This window comes from Hypanus sabinus, chromosome 15 (assembly GCF_030144855.1).
Source record: "Hypanus sabinus isolate sHypSab1 chromosome 15, sHypSab1.hap1, whole genome shotgun sequence".
Taxonomy (NCBI): Eukaryota; Metazoa; Chordata; class Chondrichthyes; order Myliobatiformes; family Dasyatidae; genus Hypanus; species Hypanus sabinus.
Genome location: NC_082720.1, coordinates 22679236 through 22696781, shown reverse-complemented (window position 1 = coordinate 22696781; position 17546 = coordinate 22679236). Strand labels below are relative to the sequence as shown.

Below are 17546 nucleotides of genomic sequence, written 5' to 3'. Positions count from 1 at the left end.
CTCCGGGTGGAGTGACGAGGCCCTACGGGAGGTGTTTCCACAGGCCATCTCGGACCAGATAAAGGATGAGTTGGTCATGAGAGACGACACGGACTGTCTGGACTCCCTGATCTCGCTAGCCATTCGATTAGATTACAGACTTTAGGAGCATCAGAGAGAGAGAACCAGTCGCCCCGCTCCTCGGGGAAGCCCACAGTCCACCTTACCAGCCTCTGCCAGCCCCCTTTCCCCAGCCGCTCCAGTGTGGCTCCTGCTACGACTGTCCCCACCCCCCTGGGGAAGGAACCGATGCAGCTGGGACGGAACCGTCTCTCTCCGGCAGAACGAGTTCGGAGGTGGATAGCTGGGGATTGCTACTACTGTGGCCAGCCAGGACATTTCCGGGATATCTGCCCTCAGCGGCCAAAGGGGAGGGCTCACCAGTGAAAAAGGGAGCTCTGCTGAGCCGGATGATACTCCCTTCAGCGCCCCAGGCTCGGATGCAGATCCCAGAAACCGTGAATTACCAACAACAGTCCCTGTCCCTATCCTCTTTGATGCATTCCGGTGCTGTGGGCTATCTGCTGAACAAAGCGATAGCCACCCAGGCCGGAATACCTGGCGAGCTGGTAACCACCCCCTGGGGGCCTGGGCCCTGGACGGAAAACTGCTGGCTCGGGTGACCCACTGTACGCCACCCCTGACCTTGTTCCTATCCGGAAACCATCGGGAAGAGGTACGATTCAGTCTCATTCATTCACCTCAAGCCCCGGTAGTTCCAGGGTATCCATGGCTGACCCAGCACAATCCCCACATCGACTGGTCTACCAGGAGGATAGACGAATGGAGCCCGTCTTGCCACTCCAACTGTCTGCGGGCGGCCCCATCTCCCAGGGAAGCCACCACGTTTTGGATCCCCTCAGGATATCATGACTTTGGACAGGTGTTCAGTAAGCAACATGGCCTTTCTCTGCCTCTGCACACCCATATGATTGTGCCATCGACCTTCTCCCCGCGGCCCCGCTACCCACCAGTCGCCTTTTTAACCTATCCTGACCGGAGAGAGGCCATGGAGAAAAACATTAGCGAGTCCCTCGCAGCGGCCATTAACAGGCCTTCATCCTCCCCGGGAGGCTCTGGTTTCTTTTTTGTAGAAAAGGAGGACGGGACACTTCGCCCTTGCATCGACTACCGAGGCCTAAATAATATAACAGTTAAGAACAAGTACCCTCTACCCCTCTTTGGTTCGGCATTTGAATCACGGTATGGAGCCACCATCCTCTCAAAGCTGGACCTTCACAACCCCCAAGAACACGTACACCATGTCAGTCAAGTCCTCCAGAGACTGTGGGAAAACCAGTTATTTACAAAGGCAGAAAAATGCGAGTTCCATGTCCCTTCGGTCAGCTTCCCAGGCTATATCATTGAAATCGGGCAGATAAAAGCCGACCCCCGAGAAGATCCGGGCAGTGGAGGAATGGCCTAGACCCACGACCCGCAAACGACTTCAACGATTCCTGGGGTTTTCAAGCTTCTACCACAGTTTCATCAGAGACTACAGTCGAGTGGCGGCCCCCCCTTACCCGGCTTACCTCGCCTACCACAGCATTTTGCTGGGACTCCGAAGTGGACTCAATATCCACCGACCTGAAGAGGCATTTCACCACCACTCCCATCCTGGTCCATCCGGACCCATCACGCCAGTTCATCATTGGGGTGAACGCCTCTGACTCCGGGATAGGAGCAGTCCTATCCCAACAGGCAACTTCGGACGAAAAGCTTCACCCCTGCACCTTCTACTCTCGCCGACTGCCCCCGCCGAGCAGAATTATGACATGGGGAATTGGGAACTGCTGGCAGTCAAACTAGCAGTGGAAGAACGGAGGCACTGGTTGGAGGGGGCAGAACACTCATTTGTGGTGTAGACTGGTCATTAAGAACCTGGAGTATATTCAGACCGCCAAAGGATTGAACTCCCGCCAGGCCCATTGGGCATTGTTTTTTGGGCAGTTCAAGTTTGCCCTTACGTACCATCCAGGATCCAAGAACGGGAAGCCAGACGCGCTCTCCCGCCAGTATGACTCCAAGGATGACACCTCCAGTCTGGAGACTATCCTCCCACCATCCTGCGTGGTGACCACCCTCACATGGGAGATCGAGACCAAAGTAATGGAAGCCCAGCGGGACAACCCTGACCCTGGCAATGGACTCGGCGATCGTGCCCGCGCCCGTCTCCATCAGGTCTCAGGTTCTCCAATGGGGGCCTGCCGCCCCGGGAGTGATCGGACCCTGACTCTCCTGAGGAAGCACTTTTGATGGCCGTCCATGGAGGGGGACACCCGTTCTTATGTCTCGACTTGTTCTATCTGTGCCTGGGGAAAGATCACTCATCGACCACCAGCGGGTCTACTTCATCTTCTACCTGTCTCTGGTCACACATTGCCCTAGATTTCGTCACTGGTCTACCCCTTCCCGCGGAAACACCACTGTCCTCACCGTGGCAGACCAATTTTTTCAAAGGTGGTGCACTTCATGGCCCTCCCTAAACTCCCTTCCTCGCAAGAAACCGCAGATCTTCTTGTCCGTCACATCTTCCGCCTCCACAGAATCCCCGCGGACATCGTCTCCAATTGAGGTCCCCAGTTGGTCTCGCAGGTATGGAAGGCCTACTGTCAAGCTTTAGGTGCAGTGGTCAGCCTGTCATTGGGCTTCCACCACCAGATGAATGGGCAGATGGAATGGGTCAACCAAGACCTGGGGGTGACGCTACGTTGTGTAACGGTAAACAACCCGTCGACCTGGAGCGACCACCTCCCGTGGGTTGAGTAGACCCACAACCCTCTGGTGAGCTCTGCCATTGGGAGGTCTCCATTCGAGCGCTCCCTTGGGTACCAACCCCTGCTCTTCCCCGAGCAGGAAGAGGAGATTGCGGTACCGTCGGTTCGGAAACATATTGATCGTTGCCTTGAGATTTGGGAGGAAACACGCACAGCCCGACTCAGAGCAACAAATCAAAATAAGAAGACAGTTGACCGACACGGGAGTCCGGCACCGGAGTACCAACCTGGGCAGATGGTGTGGCTTTCTTCCATGGTTATCCCGCTCAAAAACGAACATGGGGAAACGCGCCCCTCGCTTCGTGGGACCATTCATGATTGAAAGGGTTATCAATCCCACAGCGGTCCCCCTAAAGCTGCCAAGGTCCGTGCGCATCCACCATCTTTTCATGTGTCTCAGTTAAAGCCAGTCTCCATCAGCCCCTTGTGTCCCCCGGCTGAGACTCCCCCACCTGCCCGTATCATCAACAGCCGTCCGGCAGACACCTTCAAAGACTACTGGATGTGAGCTGTAGCAGCAGGGGTCTCCAATACCTGGTAGACTGGGAAGGGTACGGTCCAGAAGAGCGTTCCTTGGTCCCATGCTCATTCATCCTAGACCCTTCCCTTATCCAGGATTTTCATCGGGGCCATCCAGACAGGCCTGGAGGATCACCAGGAGGCTCCCATTGAGGGAGGGGTACTGTCACGATCCCTTCTGGCAATTGCTATTTTCCTCAGGAATTGGGCCTCAATCACCTCATTTAGTTCCCAATCATTCCCAGGTTCCACTGCTTTCCATCAGCAAATGCAGTATAAAAATCCTGTGACCACAAGGAACCGCCAGTTCGTTGGTCAATTCCGGTGTGAGTATCCTCGTTCCATGGTTCTTAGAACTGTCAGTTCTAGTCTAGCATCGTTCCTGAATTCTCTACTAAAACATAGACTCTGGGTAAAGACTCCCTTGGCACCAATTCCGCACTCACTATGACTGTAATGCCTCCCTACTCGGCCTCTGCACCCATGTTCAGCACTTGGGTTCGTTCCACCGCCAGGCCACGCCCTTGTAACACAACCAACCAAACTCTGGAATAGTCCTTAAAGTGGTAAATTCGGAAGTCCAAGTGATTTATACAGTCAGTAAGGAGAGACTTCCCTGAAAACTGATTTCTTCGAAGACGTGATGTTACTGCTGATCCCAGCCAAGGGATACCTTTTCCAAAGGATTCACGACGAAGGAAATAAAATGGCTTAAAGGAACTGACCTTTTTGCTGGAGGGTGAACACTGCACAAACCTTCCTGATCTTGCAGGGGTTATCTCAGATGCAGGCCACGATTCCTGAACGAAGAATCAATAAGGTCGATCCTTTACAAAAACGCCAAACGACACCAACTTTACTCAATCCTTCGGCTCCCGTACTTTGGTAAAGTCTTCACTCTCCAATACGAGACTGTGGAGGTAAAACAAAGGTGCACCAACCCAGAACTGGCAGCGATTGGCAAAACTGCTGGCACAATGGTTTTGCACCTTACAATAGAAAGTAAAAACTCCACTTTAAAACAAGACTTCATCATGAGACAAATACGCAGCAAAACTAAGTAATGAACTAGCCAATAAACTACAAATGTGACAACAGGGGTTTCCCCTTATATACCTATTGGAAAATGCCATCATGGGACCTCACACCAGCAGGAAAATTACATCATGTGACCTCACACTGGCAGGAAAATTACATCACCCCACCATCACAAGACAATTACATCAGGCTCACAAGATACTCAATTACATCATGGTCATAAGACAGTCACAAGATACACACGGGGTATGTAACATCTCCCTCCAAAAATGGAAAATTTTGGTCTGTTATGAGCAAAATTTTTAACAACTATTTACACAAAAAAACAAATGTATACAATCTACAATTTACACAATATAAATAGAATTATCATACAGAACCTTACAAACTAATATCCAGTAGGAGTATTACAAATGTTAAGATACCACTCCGTAAAAAAAAATTACATTGTACATTCAACATCTAGATAGACAGTCAGCAACCACATTATCTTTGCCTTTAATATGAGTTATCAAAACATTATACTCCTGTAACATTAAACTCCAATTCAGTAACCTTCTGTTTTTGTTTTTCATCTTACTCAAAAACACTAAAGAATATGATTGGTGTAAACTGAGCGGTTTTTGAGTTGTAACAACATACACATCAAAGTGCTGTAAAGCCAAAACAAAGGATAATGATTCCTTTTCTATAGTTGAATAGTTTCTTTGAAGCTCATTAAATTTCTTAGAAAAGTAAGCTACTGGATGACCAACCTCGTCACCCTCATTCCTTTGAAGTAACACTGCTCCTGCAGCCTCATCACTAGCATCTACAGCTAATGAAAATGGTTTATCAAAGTCAGGTGACCTGAGCACAGGTTGATGACATAGCATAGTTTTCAATTTATCAAATGCCTCCTGACAAAGCACTGTCCACACAAACTTTTCACCTTTCTTCAAGAGGTTAGCTAATGGTAGGGCAATGTCAGCAGAATTAGAACCATAGAACATTACAGCACAGAAACAGGCCCTTTGGCCCTTCTTGGCTGTGCTGAACCATTTTCCTGCCTAGCCCCACGGACCTGCACCTGGGCCATATCCCTCCAAACACCTCTCATCCGTATACCTGTCCAAGTTTTTCTTAAATGTCAAAAGTGAGCCCGCATTCACCACTTCATCTGGTAGCTCATTCCACACTCCCACCATTCTCTGGGTGAAACCCCCCCAATGTTCCCTTTAAACTTTTTACCCTTAACCCATGACCTCTGTTTTTTTTCTCCCCTGGGCTCAGTGGAAAAAGCCTGCTTGCATTCATTCTATCTATACCCATCATAATTTTATACACCTCTATCAAATCACCCCTCATCCTCCTACGCTCCAGGGAATAAAGTACTAACCTATTCAACCTTTCTCTGTAACTCAGTTACTCAAGTCCCAGCAGCATCCTTGTAAACCTCCTCTGCATTCTTTCAACCTTATTAATATCCTTCCTGCAATTAGGTGACAAAAACTGCTCACAATATTCCAAATTCGGTCTCACCAATGTCTTATACATCCTCACCATTACATTCCAACTCTTATGCTCAATCACCATTACATTCCAAATCATATGCTCAAAATTTTCTTACAAAATTTTCAGTAATATCCTACCATTCCCAAGAATCTTCTGCAAGTCTTTTATACTAGTTGCAGTAGGTATTGCTAAAATTGCCTGAAATTTGCTTGAACAGGAGCTAATTTACCTTGACCCACAACATACCCAAGGTAGGTCACAGTCGCATGACCAAATCCACTTTTAGCTAAGTTAATAGTTGTTAGCTTTTGAAAGCTTTTCAAATAGTTTCTCCACCGCAGTAATATGTGCTTCCCAAGTATCATTTCCTGTAACTAAGTCATCATTATAGGCATCTGTATCTTTTAACCTATGAATCACAGAATTATTCATCCACTGGAAAGTACCTGCTGCATTCTTCATCCCAAAAGGAAGAACATTATATTCATTTAATCCAGATAGGGTTACAAATGCAGAAATCTCTCTACCTCTATCCATCAATGGAACACAGCAATACCTTTTAACCAATCATTCTTTGTAAGGAACTTTGCTTGTCCAACTTTGCCTGTCCAACTTTGCCCACACAATAATCCACTATAGGGATTGGACACATATCTGTTTTTGTCATGCATTACCCTTCCTGTAATCAGTACAAAACCGAATACTACCATCTAGTTTAGGCACCATAACACATGGTAAACTCCAATTCAAATTCGAAGGTCTAATAATGTTATGCTGTAACATATACTTAATTTCTTCTTCAGCAAGTTCACATCTTTCCATGTTCATCCAATATGGATGTTGTTTTATGGGTTTGGCATCTCCAACATCTACATAATGTGAAGCTGGTTCTTTTAGGAACATCTGGAAATAAATCTCTATATTTCAAAAGTAACTGTTTCATCTGCTGCTTCTGCTCTGGCTGTATATGAGATAATTTCTCATCAATATTTTCCAGAATTGTTGAGTTTGGTAATCTGGCAGAAATTATGTTGGGATTAAAATGAGTTTCAGATGAATCATCCATTAAGTTCCAACTGGGATCAGACTCATTACAGTATTATTAACCACAACAGTTATTGTAGCGGACTGTTTCACATTGTATGGTTGTATCATATTTATATGACAAAGCTGTGTGAACTTCTTTGACCTGGTGTTTTTATCACATAATCCATATCATTAATTTTAGATATAATCTCATAAGGACCATGAAATTTAGCTCATAAAGGGTTCGTTTGCACCCAGGAAAAGAACCAACTCCTTATGTCCAGGCTTAAATGACCTAATTCTGGCTTCCTTATCATACCAGGTTTTCATTTTCTCCTGAACCAATTTAAATTTTCCCTGGCTAAGCTACAAACTTTATGCAATCTTTCCTTAAATTTTAAAACATAATCCAGCAAATTAGTATGTACCTCCTTATTAATCCACTGTTCTTTTAATAAAGCCAAAGGTCCTCTAACTCTATGCCCAAACACAAGTTCAAAAGGACCAAAACCTAAGGATTCCTGCACTGACTCCTGTACTGCAAATCAAAGTAAATGAACGCCCTCATCCCAGTCCTTTTCATTTTCCACACAATACGTCCTAATCATGGTTTTGAGGGTAGAATGGAACCTCTCCAGGGCCCTTTGCAATTCTGCATGGTATGCAGACGAGATAATCTGTTTGGCTCCCAGTTTCTAAACTATCTGCTGGAACAATCCAGACATAAAATTGCTACCTTGATCAGATTGTATTTCCTTAGGCAAACCAAAATAAGTAAAGAATTTTATAAGAGCCTTCCTTACAGTTTTAGCTGTTATATTCCTGAGTGGTATTGCCTCTGGAAACCTTGACACTGTGCACATGATGGTCAGCAAATATCGATGGCCAGTTTTGGTTTTTGGCAATGGGCCTACACAATCTACAAAAATTTTGTAAAATGGTTCACCAAATGCAGGAATAGGTTGCAGTGGAGCCACTGGAGTAACTTGATTAGGTTTGCCCACAATCTGACAAGTATGACAAGCTTGGCAAAATGTCGCCACATCTTTTCTTAAACCAGGCCAGTAAAAATGTTTAAAAATCTTGTTCACAGTTTTCTTCACACCTTGATGTCCACGTGAGGGCATACTATGAGCCAAAGTTAAAATCTCATTCTGATAAACTTTAGGAACCAATACCTGGTGAACAACTTCCCATTCCTCATATGCAGAAATTGTAGGTGATCTCCACTTCCTCATTAACACTTCACTCTTAAAATAATATCCTACTAGCACCTTCTTAATTTCACTATCTGTAAGAGCTTGTTCTTTTAATTTGATAATCTCAGGATCTCTGCTCTGCTATCATCTCCTTCGGAGATAAAGACAAATCATAATGGTCAGACTTACTACAAGTGTTTTGATCAAATAATGAAGGTAAGAAAATTTCTGACACATCCTCAAAATTCAAATCCCGAGTTGAACGGTTATGGGTAGCAGACCCATCCTGCTTAGACCTATCCTCCTCAGCCATCTTTTTTCCATACCTCAGGTTACATCACAGGAGGAATCCATGTTAGAACCGATCTTTGGTTCATCAGAGATGGGCGTAATTGTCAAATGCACAACTGGAAAAACTTGTCCATTTGCTAAGTCATTCCCTAACAATAGAGAAACATCATTCAAGGGTAAACTGGGTTGTAGTCCTACTTTAACAGGTTCTGTAACTAACCCTCACCTTAAATTTACTCTATATAAATATTCAGGCATAAGGGCACTCCCAACACCTCGTATATAGTTCACCTCACCAGTGTCAGACTAATCACTAAACTTTAGATCACCGTCTAACATAAATGACTGAGAAGTCCCAGTATCCCTAAACATTTTTATTAGCAACAGAGTGGATCCCACTTTCAAGGATACAAATTATTTGGATATAAAATGATCATATCCCCTCTTAACTTGGTCAGACTCTGACAAAGCTTCATTTGTATTTCTTGAACTCTTTGGATTTACAGGTTTTTCAATATGTTGCACATTGGCATCTGGGACTGCCTCCATCTCCTTCTTCTTCAATCAGAAACACCTATTACGTGACCACGTTTCTTACAATAATTACAAATAGGACCAAACTGTCTTTCTTTCACATTCCCCTTCATCCTTTACCTTTCTCACAAACTTGTGATTTAATTTCTGGATTACCTTGACTCTCTGTGCTATTTTTCCTTTTAAAAATTCTACCCACAGGAAATTTACTCTTCTGGATTAAAGCATATTCATCTGCTAATTGAGCAGACTCCTGCAATGTAGCAGTGTCCCTCTCATTTAAGTAAGTTGTTGCATCAACATGGATGCACCTTTTAAAGTCCTCCAGTAAAATCAACTCTTAAGTTATCATACTCCCCATTCACATTTTTAGAGGAAACCCATTGCTCAAAACACACAGATTTATCGTAGGCAACTTCCACGTAAGCTTTGTCCATGGATTTCTTCAAATGTTTGAATCTTTCTCCATAAGCTTCCAGAACCAGTTCATATGTTTTCATCATGTGCTGCTTCAAATATCATAATCAAGTGTTTGCTCAGCACTTAAAGTTGTATAAACTTGTGCTTTACCTTGAATTACACTTTGTAACAGCACTGACCATTTGTCTTTCGGCTATTCAGAAATCAGAGCAACAGTTTCAAAATGCTTGAAATAGGTATCTATTTCTGCCTCATTAAATTCTTGAACCAATTTAATTTCCTGACTAAGAAATAATGGTTTCCTAGAACCAGATGCCCTAATCTCGGACTTCAATTTCTCCATCACTAGATCAAACTCACTCTTTTTATCTGCTTCTCTAGCTTCAAATTCTCTTTGCTTATTTGCTTCTCTTTCAGCCACCTCTGCCTTAAATAATCATAAATTTATTTGTTCCATTTGTAACTGCATTTCCAGTGTACTTATTGAAAACATACCTAACACTTCTTCATCAAAATCACTCGACTCTGTATAAAGTACCACGATTTTTCTCTGAATTACTGGCTTTGTTGTAACCTCTGAAATTCCTTTAAAGTCCAACCTTCTAGCAATCTCGGATACATCATTTTTTTTTCGCCTTTGCTAGTACCACCTGGTCTGGTGATACCAGAAAGTCGTCAATATTCATTGCTGCCAAATACTACTCACAAACCAATCAAACAAAAGAATCAGGTATTTCCCTTTTCCAAATCAGATTGATAATTAAACAATCACTTAGCTCAAAAATAGGAACAAATCACAGACAAGCCCCCAATTTCTGTTACGTGGTTGGCAACAATGAATAAAGAATTAAGTCAGGCTTTATAAACAAATATAAAAAATTATTAAACTCTGCTGAACAGAAGTGAAGATTAAACAAATGACTAACTTAACCGGAATTTAACTGCCATACAGCAATTTAACAAATTGATTTATACAGTGAGTAAGGAGAGACTTCCCTGAAAACTGGTTTCTTCGAAGACATGACATTACTGCTGATCCCAGTTGAATGATGCCTTGTCCAAAAGATTCATGATAAAGGAAATAAAATGGCTTAAAGGAACTGACCTTTTTGCTGGAGGGTGAACACTGCACAAACCTTCCTGATCTTGCAGGGGTTATCTCAGATGCAGGCCACTATTCCTGAATGAAGAATCAATAAGGTTGATCCTTTACAAAAACACCAAACAACACCAACTTTACTCAATTCTTTGGGTTCCTGAACTTCGGTAAAGTATTCACTCTCCAATACGAGACTGTGGAGGTAAATCAAAAGTGCACCAAACCAGAACTGGCAGCGATTGGTGAAACTGCTGGCACAACGGTTTTGCACCTTGCAATAGAAAGTGAAAACTCCACTTTAAAACAAGACTTCATCATGAGACAAATACGCAGCAAAACTAACTAACGAACTAAGCAACGAACTACCCACATGACAACAGGGGTTTCCCCTTATATACCAATTCGAACATGCCATCACGGGACCGCACAGCAGCAGGAAAATTACATCATGTGACCTCACACTGGCAGGAAAATTACATCACCCCACCATCACAAGACAATTACATCATGTTCATAACACAGTCACAGGATACCCACGGGCTATGTAACAGTGTGGATCATGGCCCCAGTGGTTACATTAGGATCTATAATGACCTGTGCTAAAAAGTACAGATAACTGATATGAGCACCCCCATTTCTTTCTGATGCCCCAGGGAACTATAACACTTTCCTGGCCCAGAGTCTCATTGGGAGTGTTAATAAAAAAACAGTGGAAATGGACAAGCACAAAAATTGCCACCAGCCCAGCATAACAGAAGAAGTAAGAATATTTGGAATGTCAATCTGACATTGTGGGTGCAGACTTATGAAAAATGGAAGTATGTAATTCTATCAACAGTTCTTTCAAAAGGGAAAAGTGAATCTTCCCAATCATCCCACTCCCGTCCAGAGCTGGACACGTTTACACAACATTAGTGAATCTGAAGCCATCTCCTTTCCCCACAGGCACCCAAAGACCCAGTTCAGATCTCCAGCATTCTTTCCACTCGTTTTGACTTTAGCTACAGCATTGGAATATCAGTTTTCAGAAAACAAAAAAAATTCACGACATATGTCAGTGATATTAAACCTGATTCTGATTTTGCGAACCAACATTTTTTCCCTGAGGGTCTCACTGAGTATTCACCTTTACACATTTCGATGTGCAATTTGAATGGAAAGATTAGATTTTTTGAAATTTAGTTGATCTGCTTGAATTTGATCAATTCTGTTTGATCATACAGAAGAAATCATTCTGTAATTGGCAAGATAATTCCAAAGGGATCGTGGCTGCCTTCGACAGACACTTCCAAGTGTAAATATCAGGGGATACACTCCTTAACTACATTTAGACTGTTGATAAACTCAGCCTTCTTGCCACGAAAACAACATTGTTGTGAAACTTTGGTGGAACATTTCAAAGTTCAAAGTCCGCTTATTATCAAAATATGTATACATTACACACCCTTCAGATTTGTCTCCTTACAGGCAGCCACAAAACAAGAAAGCCAAAAGAACGCATTTTCAAAAGACCACAAGCACCCAATGCAGAGAGACAAGAAAGGAAAAAACACAAAACATGCAAATAATAACAGCAAGCAATAGCACTCAGAACACAAGTGAATGATAGGCACAGAAACCCGGGGCAGCTGAAGTAGGCCCACAGCCTCAGCCTCAGTTACTTTTACTTTACTTTATTGTCACCAAACAATTGATACTGGAGCGTACAATCATCACATCGATATTTGAATCAGCGCTTCGTGCTCCCTGAAGTACAAATCAAAGTAAATATAATAAAAATTTAAATTATAAATCATAATCAGAAAATAGAAAACAGAAAGTAAGTTAGTGCAAGTTAGGTCTGGATATTTGGATGGTATGGCCCAGATCCGGGTCAGGATCCATTCAGCTGTCTTATCACAGTTGGAAAAAGCTGTTCCCAAATCTGGCCGTACGAATCTTCAAGCTCCTGAACCTTCTACTGGAGGGAAAAGGGACAAAATGTTCGTCACACTGCAGAGCAAAGCATCATAGTGTGCGCAGACCCTGAGCCCTGAGCAGGCCCAAAGGCTCAGTCAGTGCAGCAAAGAGTGGAGGAAGCATGACAGAGCAGTGAGCAGAACCGGCCCAATCCTCACCTCTGGTCACAACATCCTGCCTTTCCAGTCCATCCGGCCCAGTGTTTATATCATCCAAACATCAGGTCATTCCTCGCTCTAAGACCCAGGCCCTGATGCATTCATACACTCTGGGCCTGGACCCCACCACCACGTTCCGGCCCATACCCGACCTTTCCCGATCAGCCTGGCATTTAGATCAATCAGACCTCGCTCTCGGATTACATGGATGGGTTCCAAAACTCCTCCGCTTCAACTTCTCTCTGCTTCACACACCCCGACTCCTTCTCAAATATGCCTCAAATTTTCCTCAAACATGCCTCGACCTGACCTTGTTCCAACTTTGCATCGCACCCACATGCCCACCCTCAGCTCAGCCTCGCCTTTGCTCACCTCTTCATTGTTTATGGTGATCATTTGCCAAGATTTTCTCCAAAAAAAGTGTTATTAATAAAGTATTTAGATGTACTTCTGGATTTGGGAATTGCTTGTAAGTCTTCGTCATCATCTTTGGTCTCGTCATCTTAAACCAGAAGATTTACAGGGCTTTCTATATTTCTATATGCAAGAAAGAAAACGACAATGGAACAATCAGATGGGAGGAATGCATTGTTCAAAATGCCAGTGTTACTTTTAGATTATGAGCTTCAGAGAGGCGGAGCGTAACTTATAACGAGCTATTCACAAAATGAGTTTTGTCACCATATATAATCCTGAGATTCATTTTCTTGCATACTCAATAAATCCAATAACCATAATTGAATCAATGAAAGACTGCACCCAACAGCATGAACAACTAGTGTGCACAAGACTAAAGAATGTGTAAATAAAAAGGAAAAAAATAAATAAATAAATATCAAGAGCATGGGATGAAGAGTACTTCAAAGTGAGTCAAAGTTTTCATCTATAGATTTTATCCTTGCCTTCATAAGTTATCGTCTGTTGTATGTGTTATGCTTTACACCCTGGTTCAAAGAAATGTTGTCTTGTTTCTATAAGTGTTCTATATATGTATATAGATAAATGACAATAAGCTTGACTTGACTTAACAAGGTTGTGGGAACAGTTCAGTGATGGGATAAGCAAGCTGAGTGAAGCTTTTGCCAGTCGTTCAAGAACCTGGTGGTTGAGGGTGGGATAACTGTTCCTGAACCTGGTGGTGTGGGCCCTGAGGCTCCTGCATCTTCTTCCTCATGGCAGCAGCAAGAAGAGAGCGTGAAGTGGGTGGAGGGGTCTCTGATGGTGGATGCTGTTCATGAGACAACGCTCCGTGTGGATGTGCTCAATGGTGGCATGATGAACTGGGCATATCCACTACTTTTTGTAGGATTTTCCATTCAAGGGCATTGGTGTTTCCATACCAGGCCGCAATGCAGCCAGTCAATATACTCTCCACCGCACATCTATACAAGTTTGTCAAAGTTTTAGATGTTATGCCAAATCTTTGCAGACCTCTAAGTAGAGGCACTGCCATGCTTTCTTTGTAATTGCACTTATGTACTGGGCACAGGACAAGACTGAAATGATAACACTGAGGAATTTAAAGTTGCTCAGCATCTCCACCTCTGATCTCCCAATGAGGACTGGCTCATGGACCTCTGGTTTCCTCCTCCTGAGGTCAACAATCAGCTCCTTGGTTTTGCTGACATTGAGAGTGAGTTTGTTAATGTGGCACCATTCAGCCAGATTTTCAGTCTTCCTCCTATATGCTGATTTATCGCCATTTTGCTTCAGTTTACAACAGTGGTATCATCAGCAAACTTAAATATGGCATTGGAGCTGTGCTTAGCCACACAATCACAAGTGTAAGGTGAGTAGAACAGAGGGCTAAGCACACAACCTCTTGGTGCACCAGTGGTGATGGAGGTTGTGGAGGAGATGTTGTTGCCAATCTGACTGACTGGGGTCTGTAAGTGAAAACTGAGGATCTAATTGCACAAGGATGTATTGATACCAAGATCTTAAAGTGTATTGATTAGTTTTGAGAGGATAATGGTATTGAATGCTGAGCTGTGGTCAATAAAGAACATCCTGATGTATGTACCTTTGTTGTCCAGAGGTTCCAGACTTGAGTGAAAAACCAATGAAATGGCATTTGTCATGAACCTATTCTGCTGTTAGGCAAATTGGAGAAGATCCAAGTCACTTCTCAGGCTGGATAGAACTTGTACAGTGAATAGTGGGACACTGAGGAATGTGGTAGAGCAGAGAAATCTACGAATACAGGTCCATAATTCCTTGAAAGTGGCGTCACAGGGAAATAGGGTCATAACAAGAGCTTTATTCACATTGGCCTTCATAAGTCAAAGTTATGAGTACAGGTGTTGGGTTGTTATGTTGAATTTGTAAAAGACATTGGTGAAGCCTAATTTGGAGCATTGTGTACAGTTCTGGTCACCTACCTACCTGAAAGTTATCACTAACATTGATAAAGTTGCAGGAGAGAATTTACAAGGACGTTGCTGAGATTTCTGTACCTGAATTATAGGCAAAGGTTGAATATATTAGGACTTCATTCCCAAGCGCAAGAGAAAGCAGGGAGATTTGATAGAGGTATACAAAATTATGAGGGGTATAGGGGGGATAAATGCAAGAAAGTTTTTTCCCACAGAATTTGAATGAGACCAGAACTAGAGGTCATGGGGTTAAAGGTGAAAGGTGAAATGTTTAAGGGGAACTCCTTCACTTAGAGTGTGGTGAGGGTATGGAATGACTGGCCAGAAATAGTAGTGGATGCGAGTTTGATTTCGACATTTAAGAGAAATTTGGATAAGTACATGGATGGGAGATGTATGGAGGGATATGATCCAGGTGCAGGTCAATGGGACAGCAGATTAATGGTTTGGTGCAGCCCATATGGGCCAAAGGGTCAACATGTGCTGTAGAGTTCCATGACTCTATCATGGTTACACTGTAGATTGCAAGTGTATAACAGCAATCCTGGGAACCGATTGGATCAGTGCACTTAATTTGTGGGGCTGTGCTTTCAAAAGTTTCAGAGCGTTCAGATGAAAGACAGTCCAGACATCTTTCACACTCCAGACTGGACTGGCAGCACCCAGGAAATCCACTGGCAAATGGTTGGAAGTTGTCCAGGAGTTCATAGTCAGCAGGCACTCGGATGATCTAGAAACAGGAAAGAGTGAGACAATAGCTACAATGAAACCATCTGAGGAAGGATAACAGACTGAGGACTGGAATTTCCAAAAGAGCACCTCAACCAGTGGATGCTGGATTTCAGGCGGCTGGTAATATGGCTCACAATTTACCAACTATGGCCATTAGATTCACAACCATTAGCTTCAGCAAAACTAATTCTGTCAAATTAAAATAAAAAAATTCACTAAGAAGTCATGTCTCGTGTGAACTCCACACCATACATAGTTGTCAAAGTTGCTTGTTAATTTGAGAAAAGCTATCTTTAATAGAATACACGTTAGGTCTGTCTGGGCTAAGTGTTTTTTAAACATTCATTAATTGAGCATCAACTGATTGTGCAGGATTGAAACCAGCCCATTCAGGCGCAACATGGACACCCATAGATTGGAAGTCTTCCCATTGCATTACTTCACCCATCTTTGATCCTCCACAACTGTTCAAATTAATTCCTCCACAGTCATATGGTTATTTGGGACCAGGATACGTGGCAGCACATGCAGGCCGTCACCATCACATCCTGAGGTACATTGTTTGCGAAAACATTTCCTTGTATGTTTTCATGTCCTTGTCATAAATAAATCTAAATATGAAATCTGAAATTGCATTATTAATTTTAAGAGTCATAGAGTCAAAGGTCCTGTCAGCCATCAGGCACTTAGTTGCACTAAAATTATATTAATGCAGTCTTAACGTTCGCAACAACTCCCCCATTTTGTTACTCCGCTTCTCCCCGGGGCAGTTTGCAGCAGCCAATTAATTTACCAACCCATGTGTCTTCGGCATGCCTGACCTGCTGAGTTCCTCCAGCATTTTGTGTATGTTGCTTTAGATTTCCAGCATCCACAGAACTTCTTGTGTTTAAAAAAAACATTAAACGAGTTTCTGCAGCAAGAAATTGGCCAGCCACTTCACTGTAAAGGAAGTTTTGTGCTTTTGCTCATCAAAATCAACCAGATTTCTCAACCAACATTCCATAAAGATTTAAGGAGTTTTTACATGAGGTTTTAAATTATGAATACAATGGAAAAAATGTTAGATGAATCATTCATTCAAAATCAAAGAGGATGCAGAGTATATGCAAGGAATTTATCTGTCCAAGTCACTGTCTTCAAAAGACCAAAAAAGCCAGTGAGGCAGCAAATAAAACTTCACCAGATACGCATTCATATCCAAAAACCTTTGGAAGTGTTAATGCTCAGATCATAGCAAGCAAGAAACTTATTCTTCAGCCCTTCAAGATGCATATAAGGGCAGAACTTTTCCCATCAAGGCACTTTTCCCTGCGAATGATCAAAGCATCAAACAGGACGACCATCCCTCCTGAGGATCATAGTGAGGTTTCACTGATTCAGGAGTGGGAAGGAACTATTTCACAGCAAACCAAAAAGATAAAGACGTACCATCAAAGGTGGGAAGAGGGCAGGGGGGAGGAATATATCCTTCAAAATGTCACAGGGTTGACAGCAATGGTAGGAAAGGTACAGTTCAATCCCCACTAACATCAATAAAATCTGGATTATAAAAATTATAAATTGTAATAATGAATGGGTGGACTTGATCTCAATAGCAAAACTCTATAACCACAGACATTGTTGTACTCAGTAACATTATGGAAATACAATCAATATACATAGACTATTTCATGTATTTATATTTATTGTGGTTTTTAAAAATTATTCCATTCTTTAACCTTTATTTTTGTTTCTGTTGCATCACATCCAGAGTAACAATTATCTTGCGTTCCTTTATGCTCGAGTACAGTAAATAACATTAAGCAATCTGGAATTGGTTTACCATCCAAAATCAGGAGATTCAATTCAAGATCATTAAACCAACCAGGAATCACCATGCAGCA

At 42.8% G+C, this 17546-nt stretch overlaps 1 protein-coding gene across 1 annotated transcript in view; it reads right to left on the bottom strand.

The window, feature by feature from the left end:
* Positions 1–17546, bottom strand: part of fam193b (family with sequence similarity 193 member B) — a 293883-nt gene that overhangs the window by 155423 nt on the left and 120914 nt on the right. Inside the window, exon 12 of the transcript XR_009515836.1 lies at positions 12926–13090. The gene's annotated coding sequence lies outside the window, so the exon portion shown is untranslated. The remainder of the gene's footprint in view (positions 1–12925; positions 13091–17546) is intronic.